This window comes from Trachypithecus francoisi, unplaced genomic scaffold (genome assembly GCF_009764315.1).
Source record: "Trachypithecus francoisi isolate TF-2019V2 unplaced genomic scaffold, Tfra_2.0 Lachesis_group18, whole genome shotgun sequence".
NCBI lineage: Eukaryota > Metazoa > Chordata > Mammalia > Primates > Cercopithecidae > Trachypithecus > Trachypithecus francoisi.
The window spans coordinates 73,463,660-73,474,437 of NW_022681463.1; positions in this window are offsets into that span (position 1 = coordinate 73,463,660).

Here is a 10,778-nt window from a genome sequence, read left to right on the forward strand (position 1 = left end):
TGGGCCAACTAGCTTATGATAACTTGCAGCTGGGATATCCTTTTCATCCTTTTGGTGAGAATTCTCAATTCCCATTCTTCTGTTCCATGATGAAATTAGTTTAATTTTTTGCATGGTTTTTGACTGTCCGTAGCTTGACCTTGTCTGTGTCTACAAATTTAGAAACCAAGTCTGTTTTACTCTTCTGAGCAATGGGAACATTGGGACTTGAATATAATTTTAATTATTTGTCATCTTAAAATAATCATGAAATACAAGCTCATAACTGTTCCCTGTATGAGTTTTTAGATTTCAGTGCTCCAAAGTTTACCTTTCTACAGTTGAGCTATAGCAGTGCACTACCCCATTGTCCCAGGGGCTGGGACAATTGTGGTGCTTTGGCTTGAGTGCATGGCTAGGATACTGTGCTTCCTCAGGTGAATGAATTGTGTTAGGATTTATTGTTACAGCAATAGTCTTAATCAAATAAGATAATTCTTTCTCTCTCTGTGACCAGAAAGTGTTTTGGCTAGAAAGAACATAGAGCTTTGGAGGAAAATGTTTAACATACAGTCCTCAGTTACCTATGGTTGAAATATGAGATCATTATCACTGCTCCTTTGCACCTTCAAGATCCCTCGGTTACCTTTTGTTTTCTTCAAAGAGTTGCCTCAGTCCTTTAGTGCATCAGGGACCTGTTTTTCCAGAGAAACGCAATTTTGCTTTTAGAATGTTTTGAGGTGGCAACACAGGAGTGGAATATGCAGTGTCCAGTGCGTATCACAGAGTAGAATCTGTATCTAGCCACATGTCCCAGCAGAAAAATGCAGCTAATCAATGGGAAGAAGCACATATAAAAAGGCTAATGATTCTTTTGTCTTTTAGAGGTTTAGTTTTAGTGTCATAAGAACACTTTTTGTACAATGCACTCTCCCCTTTTGCTAAAATTTAAATTTCTTTTTATGAGAAGATATTGAAATTGAGTATAGGGCAGACTGTATGTGAAGACATTATACTCTATTTGTATGTTATGACTTTTTAACATTACTATCTTTATTATAATCATTACCTAACAATGTGAAAAAGCATCATTGCATCTTTTGATCACTATGATTTCTGAATGAACTGGGTAATGATTATGTTCCCTGTTTTAAAGTTGATGAAATTGAAAGTTGGTGAAGTCAATTTGTCATTCCTTCCTTCCTTGATTCATTGTTTATTTCATAAGTGTCTACTGAGTGCTTCCTAATGTTACTGCAGCTCTGAATATACAAAGATGACATGGTCCCTGCCCTGGAGGAGTGCTTAAGCTACTTGAGGAATGGATAGCTATAGATAACTAACAGTGTGTGATCAGCATTAGGAAGCAAATAGTTATCAAGCATTGGAGGAGTGCACAGCAGGGTGTCAGATTAATTCTGACAAGGGATTTGGGGTGCCGTCCATAGACAAGGGAATTAAGCTAGGCTCCAGGGGCTCTCCGGGTGGAGAAGGTCATTCAAAGCAGAGACACAGAAGAACACAGTATGTCTAGCGAGCATAGTATTAAGTGGGTGGGATGTTGAGAACATGTGGAGAGTACAGGAAGATGAGGTTTGGAAAGGTCATATCAGTTGTAAATGACAGAGTCGGGAAGGTACAGGTTTTTCTGCTTCCCAGTTTGATGTTTTTCCTTTAGACTAGGTTCTTTGTTATTTAGTTTTTTTCCCCCAAATACATCATTAGCACCCTCTATACATGCCATGTTGAGGAATATGACAACTAGGAGTTTCACTTGGCAAGGTTATCCATTTAAGCCAGAGGAGTAGCTAGGATTTGGTCCAGATACAAATCGGTGCGTGTTCCTATGGATCAGTTAAGGTGATGTGAGTGGGGGCTAGGGCCCAGACATTCTCATTTAAGTGTTCTGCCTGTGAAGCAAATTTCATTTTAATCAACCCCAAGTTGCAAGCACTCTTACCTCATGACCTTAGCCCTAGTTTAGAGGGCTCACAGATTATGTATATTTGGCACTTGCAAATATAAAAGCTTTAGTAATTATTTTGAAGGAGATGGTGTTTTTTTAAGCTGTTTCTTCTGATTGAAAAGTGACTTTTTTGTTCACAGACATGAGGAAATGTTAGAAATAATTGAAAACAACTTGAAGAAGGAGGATAAAGTGAAAGTAAGGCATATTAGCTGTTAGCTGATATTATTGCTTGAAAGCAGGCGTTTTTGTTAGATTTTGTACACTGTATGTGGTGTAAAGAACAAACCTTTCCATTTTTTTTTCTGAGAGCCTTGATGTTATCTTAGTAATTGAAAATAATCTTCTAAAGTTGCTCTTTAACTCGATTTACACAATCCCCTTTCAAATCAGCTGTTATCTGCCCTTACATTTCACAGTAAATGTTGCTGTCTGCACAGCCCCTGCTAACAAGAAGATCAAGTGTAACTCTTTTCATGATTTGAAATAAAGTGTTTCCATCGTAATTATCCTGGCTCCTGGTTGTGCTGTTACAAGTGGGCTCATTTCTTAGCTGCCTTTGTGAGGATGTTTCATTGTGGAATATAAGCCCCTCTGTTCAGGCAGAGTTTTCTTTCACAGACATCTTAAGGATTTCTCTAACTCTTCAATCATTTTAATTTTTTGTTAGAATATATTTTTGTAGATGTTTCAGGGTTGTGACTGCAGTTAAGACAAGGTAGACTTTACCTCTGAAGTGTCACTGAGCTATACTGGGTGACACTTAAGAGGCACTGTATCCCCTGTTTAAATCTTCACTGACCTCGTTTTGGCAAAATTAGAATAAACAGTATGCCTATTAAGCTGCGGCAGGCAGGTTTTACATAGGTGTTTTATGTCAGTGGTAAGAGAGGTAAACATTAAACTGTGCTACCTGGGAATGTTGTGAAAAGCTGTGGAATCTCCTTTGGGATTCTTCAGGAATCAGATAAATTCTCATAGGTCTAGGATACAAATTCTCTATGCATCTTACATATCTGTGATAATACATGTAACTCTTTTTCTAGATAGTGTTCACATTTTACGTTATGTTGTTCCACACGCATTATTGATCTAAATTTTTTTTTTTGCTTATTCTAGGCTAGCAACATTTTCAGTAATGTTTTCTTTAGCTCAAAATTGCTAATTGCTTACTTTCTCAGGGAAGATGTCAATCAACTGCTATGGAAAGATAATAGGACATGAAGTTCTATTCAAGTTGGAGTATTAAATCAATCTGACATTGTACTTAGTAAGTTCTCAGAGGTATTCGTTTCGAGTATTTTGGGAAGTGAATGAGGCTTGAGGGTTGAACTAAGGTTGGGGTTGGAGTGGGAAAACACTGAAGCAACTAGTTGATTTTCAGACTTGTTTTGAATAGAGTCCTCATAGCTCCACTTCATGATGTCGTTTGGAATGTTTAGATTAAGACCTGCTATAGACTGAATGTTTGTGTCCTCCAAAAATCTGTGTTTAAATCCTAATCCACAGGTGATTAGATCATGAAGGCAGGACTCTCATGAACAGGCTTAGTGCCTTGTAAAAGAGCCAGGAGCACTCCCTTGTCCCCTTTACACTCTGTGAAAATGCAGTATGAACACAGCCGTCTATGAGCCAGGGCGTGGGCCCTCACCAGACACCAGATCTGCTGGCACCTTATGTTGGGCTTCCCAGCCTCCAGAACTGTGAGAAATAGATTTCTATTGTTTATAAGCCACCTAATCTATTGTATCCTGTTACTGCAGCCCAGGAAAGACAAGGCCTAACTCTTCTGCTTAGCAAACTGTAATTGCCTGAAACATTTTAAGCCTAACTTCCCTTGGATGAAAAGTAAGAAGGCTGAAAACAATTATTTTCTAAGATTTTCAACTTCTCCAAAAATGATGAATTCAGTTAAATATGAAGAAGATTCAATGTATCATATACCATTAATAAAGAGAGTAAATTTATTAGCCGTATTTAAACTACACAGTTTGCCTTTTTCAGCTATCCATTGCATTGATTAACTCCCATTAGTAGGGCTAATTGAGAATGGATTGAATCACTTAGAAACCTTTCTAATTACATTAACAAATATAGAAATTTCTCATAAATAGTTCTTGTAATGCCTCAGAGGCTTCATATGTGACGCTTTCTTTTTAAAAAGTATATTCTGGGCCGGGCGCGGTGGCTCAAGCCTGTAATCCCAGCACTTTGGGAGGCCGAGACGGGCGGATCACTAGGTCAGGAGATCCAGACCATCCTGGCTAACACGGTGAAACCCCGTCTCTACTAAAAATACAAAAAGTAGCCGGGCGAGGTGGCGGGCGCCTGTAGTCCCAGCTACTAGGGAGGCTGAGGCGGGAGAATGGTGTAAACCCGGGAGGCGGAGCTTGCAGTGAGCTGAGATCTGGCCACTGCACTCCAGTCCGGGCGACAGAGCGAGACTCCGCCTCAAAAAAAAAAAAAAAAAAAGTATATTCTGACTTTAGGTAGACTAAGCATTGTTTTGCATTGTCAGTAGTAAGAAGTAAATATCTTGCCTAATTCCCACAGTTGGCTACCACGAGTGCATTTTCAGTACTCTAGGATTCCGAGTGAGTGCTTGTCCCAGATTATTAACTTTCATCTGGTGAAAATGGATGCCACTGGCTTACATTTACTGGCGGCTAGAGACTTAAGTTGTACTTCTCCATCTCTTTCTATATTGTGTTTTGATTAGTGCAATGCTTACTAGTACTACCACTTAGACATTGAGGGACAATCGTAGGGAGTTAAATTCAAATTTTATCTCATAGTTAACTATATATGTGGGAAAATTGATAAGAAACTCAAATCGGATTGTGAAGCTTAATTTACCTGTCCCTAATTATCTGAGAAAACTGAGATGTGGCTGTCCTGTGGACTGAATAATAGTTCCCAACCTGCACACCTTTCCCTCTTCTCAACAGTTAGGCTGTTGAAAGCACAGGGAGCAATGGGAAAATTGGAGGGAGAGGTTTGCTTAGAGGAAATGGAAATGGCTACATCTGTAGTTTACATTCATCCTCGAGCTCCAGACCGACTTGGGTAATGAAGTTTAAATTGCCCCTGAACTGCTTTAATTTATGAGTTTCCCACTTAATCGAGATGTTGCCAGATGAATTCTACAGACTTTTGCCAACACTGAGCTATCCCTCAAGACGTATCTCAGCAGCCCTATCCATCTCAGATACACCCATGCACATTAAACATTACCCTTCTTCTTGTACCAGTAAGTCCAGTGTTATAGGACATATGGTTTAGAAAAAGCAGACAAGGAGAATATGCCTTAATTCAATTTATAGGAGGAGGCAGCATAACCCTAGAGAAGAGCAGAGACACACTTTTATTTTATTCTGTTTTATTGTTTTTGTTGCTCTTTCTCTTCCTGTTCTGCTGACCACTTGGAATGATGTTTCCAATTCCGTTCCTGTAAAAGTTTGTAATATTTTACTAATTGGAGCTGGAAGGAGACACAGATTTGGCTTAAAGCAGCAAGAACATGGTGAGCACTTTAAAATGTTATATTCCAAGAATCCTGAGTAGATTCAGCAGATGCAGAGGCGAAGAAAGAGGACCCACAGTCCCTTGAGCTGAAGAGCAAGGAAAGGCCTCTCCCAACAGAATGAAATTCTTCTGAAAACAATCTAGTCTCATGCTGAAAAGTGAGCAGACATCCAGAGATAGTGGGCAGGGAGTTGATATTTGTAACATACTAATGCAGAGTCATTTCTGTGGAAGTGTGTAGGTAGCTTTTTATACTCTCACAGAACTGTGTTTTTTCTCTGTATGAAAAGTGCTCTGAGAGTTACTGCATTTATCCGAAGTAATTTCAAGGTGTTTGGAAAGGTGAAGAGTCCATGTGGCGATTTAGAAACGTGAGGGTATTTTCTTTATCGCCTGAGGTAGTTCCATGTGTTTTGATATGAAATAAAGGTGGTTTCCTTCAGATTGAAAATGTCTGAATTGAAAAATGTTCACTGGTTTTAGTGCTGAGGAATTTGCATTCTCTTGCCTTAATTTTTCTATACCTGAGGGGAAAAGTAGGTGTCTCGTGGGCATCTCTGCTCTGGGAGCATTGTTTCCTGGAAGGACAATCAGGACAGGAAGGCAGGAGCACTCTCAGACCCCTTTCTGTGACTTTTGGCAGCTCACTTAGAATCTTGGTGGTCTCAGCTTCCCTCTCAAAATATTAATAATTGTACTTGCCTTTTTTCATATCCCAGGAATTTGGGGAAAACAAAGGAGATAGTAGTACAAATGTTTGAGCTTCCTCTAGAGAAGATTCTGTATAATCATAAATCATAATTGACATAATGCTCACTGCCAGGCAGGTGGCATCTGCTTGTTTGCTTGTTTTGTTTTTTTTTTTTTCCACTTAATGCTTCTGGAATATTTGTGATCCTGGAAGTAAAGTCAGGAAAGCGTAGTGCCTCTTGTCCCACTGAAAATATTTTCCACAAATTCTGTGCCTGTGAACTTTGTTTTGGGCAGAGAGTCTTTTTACTTTAAATTTATATATGATGACTGTTGTTTGGATTCTCTTGGAAATTTTTATTTATGTTCCAGCTTATAAAATGCAAGGAGAGGAACAGTTTAGCTGAAGAGAGCAGATTAGAAGGGAGGAATGATGGCTGAGGCAGGCAGTGTGGACAAGTGCTAGTGGAATCAGCGGGCCCTAAAGAGAACAGGATGCATCATTGATCCAGGGATGTTTAGTGTGGGGGCAAACCTGCACACCCTGGGTTCCAGGCATTTGGGGGAGGGCACGGACAGATGGTGGGGGGCAGCATTCAGCAGGAGTTCTGTTCCCCTACATTCCTCAGAGAGTTCCGTGTCTTCCTGGTATAAATACATAGTACTAACATTCATGAGGATTACCAGGAGCCACTGAAAATAGTGTAAATTACGATCATTTGTCTATTTTAGTGATTCAGGGCAGTGCCTAATGTTGCATTTTAGAAGGACTTGGTTTTAGAAATGTTAAATAAACTTTTAGTACAAGGTGATATATTCTAACCTTCTACAAAGTGCACTTAGACCAGGATATTCTTTCATGATGGCAGACAAATGAGGTGTTTCTTTTCATTATCTAATGAAAAAAGAGTTGATCTATATTTTCTCAGTGTATTCCTATAGGGAAGAGAGTCTTATTGTTGATAACCTTTCAGACAAGTAGATGCTTCTACATCCTGTGAGGTATTCCCAAAGCCCCTCCTTAATCCCCACCATTGTGCATAATTTTGTGATAATTAAGCAGTTATTTTCTTCTCTTAATAGATGTTTTATGAAGGCAGAGAGTATGCCACTCTTGCTTACAGTTGTAGCTCCAGCATCTAACATGGTGTCTTAACACATAGAAGATGCTCAGTAATTATTTGTTGAATGAATGGATGGGTGGGTAGATATGCCCTAATATGGTGCAGCTTGATTATGCTGTACTCTGGCTAGATTAAGACATCATTAAAAAAGTAAATACAGTATCTTTAAGTGTTGCCTAAATCTACACACTGAAGAGACATGTTCCAAGGTGATGAAAAAAAGTCATACCTTTGAACATCATTAAACTCTTATTTTTAGAATGTTTATCAAATGATTCTGATGTGCAGTTTAGAGTGTCATCCTCTGATTTCGAGTTAAACAATTATATTTTACTCTACAAGATAGTGGCTTCATCACTAGAAGTTAAGAAAACAACTTTATCAGATATTGTAGAGACTTTCAGTATAGCATGAGGGGTTGAAAAAGTTCAGTGAGGTTAAGTTCTAATTTAACTCCAAGGTTCTATGACTCTTTGGATATGTGTTTACTTACATAGCTTTATAGAAACTGATCAGTTCTAGCAGCTGGGAGCAGTGGCTCATGTCTGTAATCCCAGAACTTTGGGAGGCTGAGGCAGGTGGATCACTTGCGGTCAGGAGTTTGAGATCAACATGGCTAACACGGTGAAACCTGTCTCTACTAAAAATACAAAAAATTAGCCGGGCATGGTGACAGGTGCTTGTAATTCCAGCTATTTGGGAGGCTGAGGCAGGAGAATAGCTTGAACTCAGGAGGCAGAGGTTGGGGTGAGCCGAGATGACACCACTGCACTCTAGCCTGGGTGATAGAGAGATAGTCAGTCTCAAAAAAAAAAAAAAAAAGAAAACTTATCAGGTCCAGGGGCCAGGTTTTCGCTTACTTAACTTTCTGCTTCATTCTCTAGCTGTTTGTAAGGTAGAGCTATTTATCTGGACCTTGAGCAAACAGAGCATCCTTTCTCAGACTGCTGTCTGCCTTGCTACCATCCCCGCCAAATCTGGTAGGACTTTAACAAATAAAATTTATGACTATGTTTATTGACTGTTACCTGTTACAATTACTACAAATATTATCAATAATAACATTTATTAAATATGAATCATGCACTAAGAATGCTGTAAACATCATTTAATCATCTAATTTAAGCCTCATTAAGTCCTATTTTTCCCCATTTTACAGATAAGGAAACCAGAGCTTAGAGAGGATTAGTAACCTGCCCAAAGCCATTGAGGTAATTAGTTTAAATTAAACTTATTTTGAGCTCTAGATTCCTACACAGCTGTAATAAATAATGCAGAGAGATTCTTTTACTTAGTTTCTCCAAATAGTCATATCTTACAAAACTGTAGTGCAATATCACAGTCAGGATACTGACATAGATACAGGACATTTCCATCCCACAAGGATCCCCATGCTGCCCTTCTGTGCACACCCACCTCCCTCTCCTCTTGTCCCTCCTCTGTCTGTGAACTGGCAACGGATCTGTTCACCATTTCTATAATTTTGTAATGTCAAGAATGTTATATAAACACAGTGCTCAGCCTTTCAAGATCATCTTTTTTTCCACTCAGCATAACTACTTGGAGATTTATCTAAGTTATTGTGTACATTAATAATTCGTTCCATTTTATTGCTGAGGAGTAATCTGGGTTTTTAAATATTTATCAGTTTTTTTTTTTTTTTTTTTTTGAGATGGAGTCTTGCTCTGTCACCCAGGCTGGAGTGCAGTAGCATGATCTTGGCTCATTACAACCTCTGCATCCTAGCTTCAATTCTCCTGCCTCAGCCTCCAGAGTAGCTGGGATTACAGACGTGCACCACCAAACCTGGCTAATTTTTGTATTTTTAGTAGAGATGGGGTTTCAACCATGTTGGCCAGGCTGGTCTCGAACTCCTGATCTCAAGTGATCTGCCCACCTTGGTCTCCCAAAGTGCTGGGATTGCAGGCATGAGCCATTGCACCCAACCAATCTGTTGAGAGACTTCTGTGTTGTTTCCAGTTTTTGATTACTGTGAATAAAGTTGTGGTGGACATTCCTGTACAGGTTTTTGTTTGAATATAGGTTTTTATTTGGCTGGATGAAAAAAAGGTCATACATTTGTGGGATAAACGACCAAGAATGTACTAGTAAGTAATTGCATGTTTAGTGTTATAAGAAACTTTTAAAATGCTTTCCACAGTGGTTGTACCACTTTACATTCTCACTTGTAGTGTAAAAGTGACTTTGTTTCTCTGCATCCTGGCCAACATTTGGTGTTGTCATTTTTTGTTTTAGCCACTCTGATAGGTGTGTATTGATACCTCTCTATGGCTTTAATTTGCATTTCCCTAATTCTTTGCTGAAATGCCATGCATCTGTGCTAACATGACAGCGTGGCTCAGAGCCGGCTGGTTCAGGGTGCCCTCACTCACATGTCTGCTGGTTGGCCGACTGTCAGCTGGAGTGATGAGGTGGCCAGGCCACACAACCACATGTGTCTCATCATCCAGTTGGCCAGCTTGTTGGCAGGCAGATTTCTGAGAAAGGAGAAGGTCATAAGACTTTTGGAGACCTAGTCTCAGAACTGACACACTTTCACTTCCCCTGTATCCTGTTTTCAAAGCAAGTCAGAAAGCCAATCCAGGTTCAAGGGATGGAGAAATTGGCCCTACCTCTTGATGGGAGAAGTTGCAAAGTCAGATATCAGAGGGAATGAATACAAAGAGGAGCTGAGAATTGAGGGCCATTTTGCAATTAATCTGCCACATCAGGTCTCTCATATAATTATCTCCCATACATTTTTATCTTTCATAACACACATTAACCTTGGAGACAGTATGTTTTAGGGGAAAAATATTCAGCTGGGAGTTTGAAAATCAATATTATGTGTCTATGTTAAGAAATTGAATTAAGGATGCTTACAACCCTAAAATAATCCGGCTTTTTTTTTTTTTTTTTTTTTTTTTTTTTTTTTTTTTTTTTGAGTCAGGGTCTCACTATGTTATCCAGGGTTGGAACCCTGGGCTGAAAGGATCCTCCCACCTCAGCCTCCCAAGTATATCCTGCTTATTTACAAACATTTACCTGTGACATATCCAGGATGGCTTTTGCCTAAATCACAGTGGGACAGTTACAACTAGAGAAGGTCATTTTCATCTTTTTTGTAACATGCACAATGCAGACTTGTTCCTGCCTGTCCAATTTCAGCTCAACTGCTTCTGGGATAGCCCCTAATGAGCAAATCCTTACTAAATACTAGGCACTGGGAATAAAAGAGAGGAATAAGATACCTGCTGAGAGCTCCCAGTCCAGTGAGACACATGGATACACATAAAAAATGGCCAGTGGTGTGTTGCATCTCTGCTTCATGCACATCTCTCTCTCTGCCTCCTCTCCCCTCCCCTCCTCTCCCTTCCTTTCCCCTCCCCTCCCCTTCCCCCTCCCCTCCCCTTCCCCTCCCCTTTCCCTCCTCTGCCCTGCCATCCCCTTCCCCTCCCCTTTCCCTCTTCTCCTCCCCTTCCCCACTCCTCCCC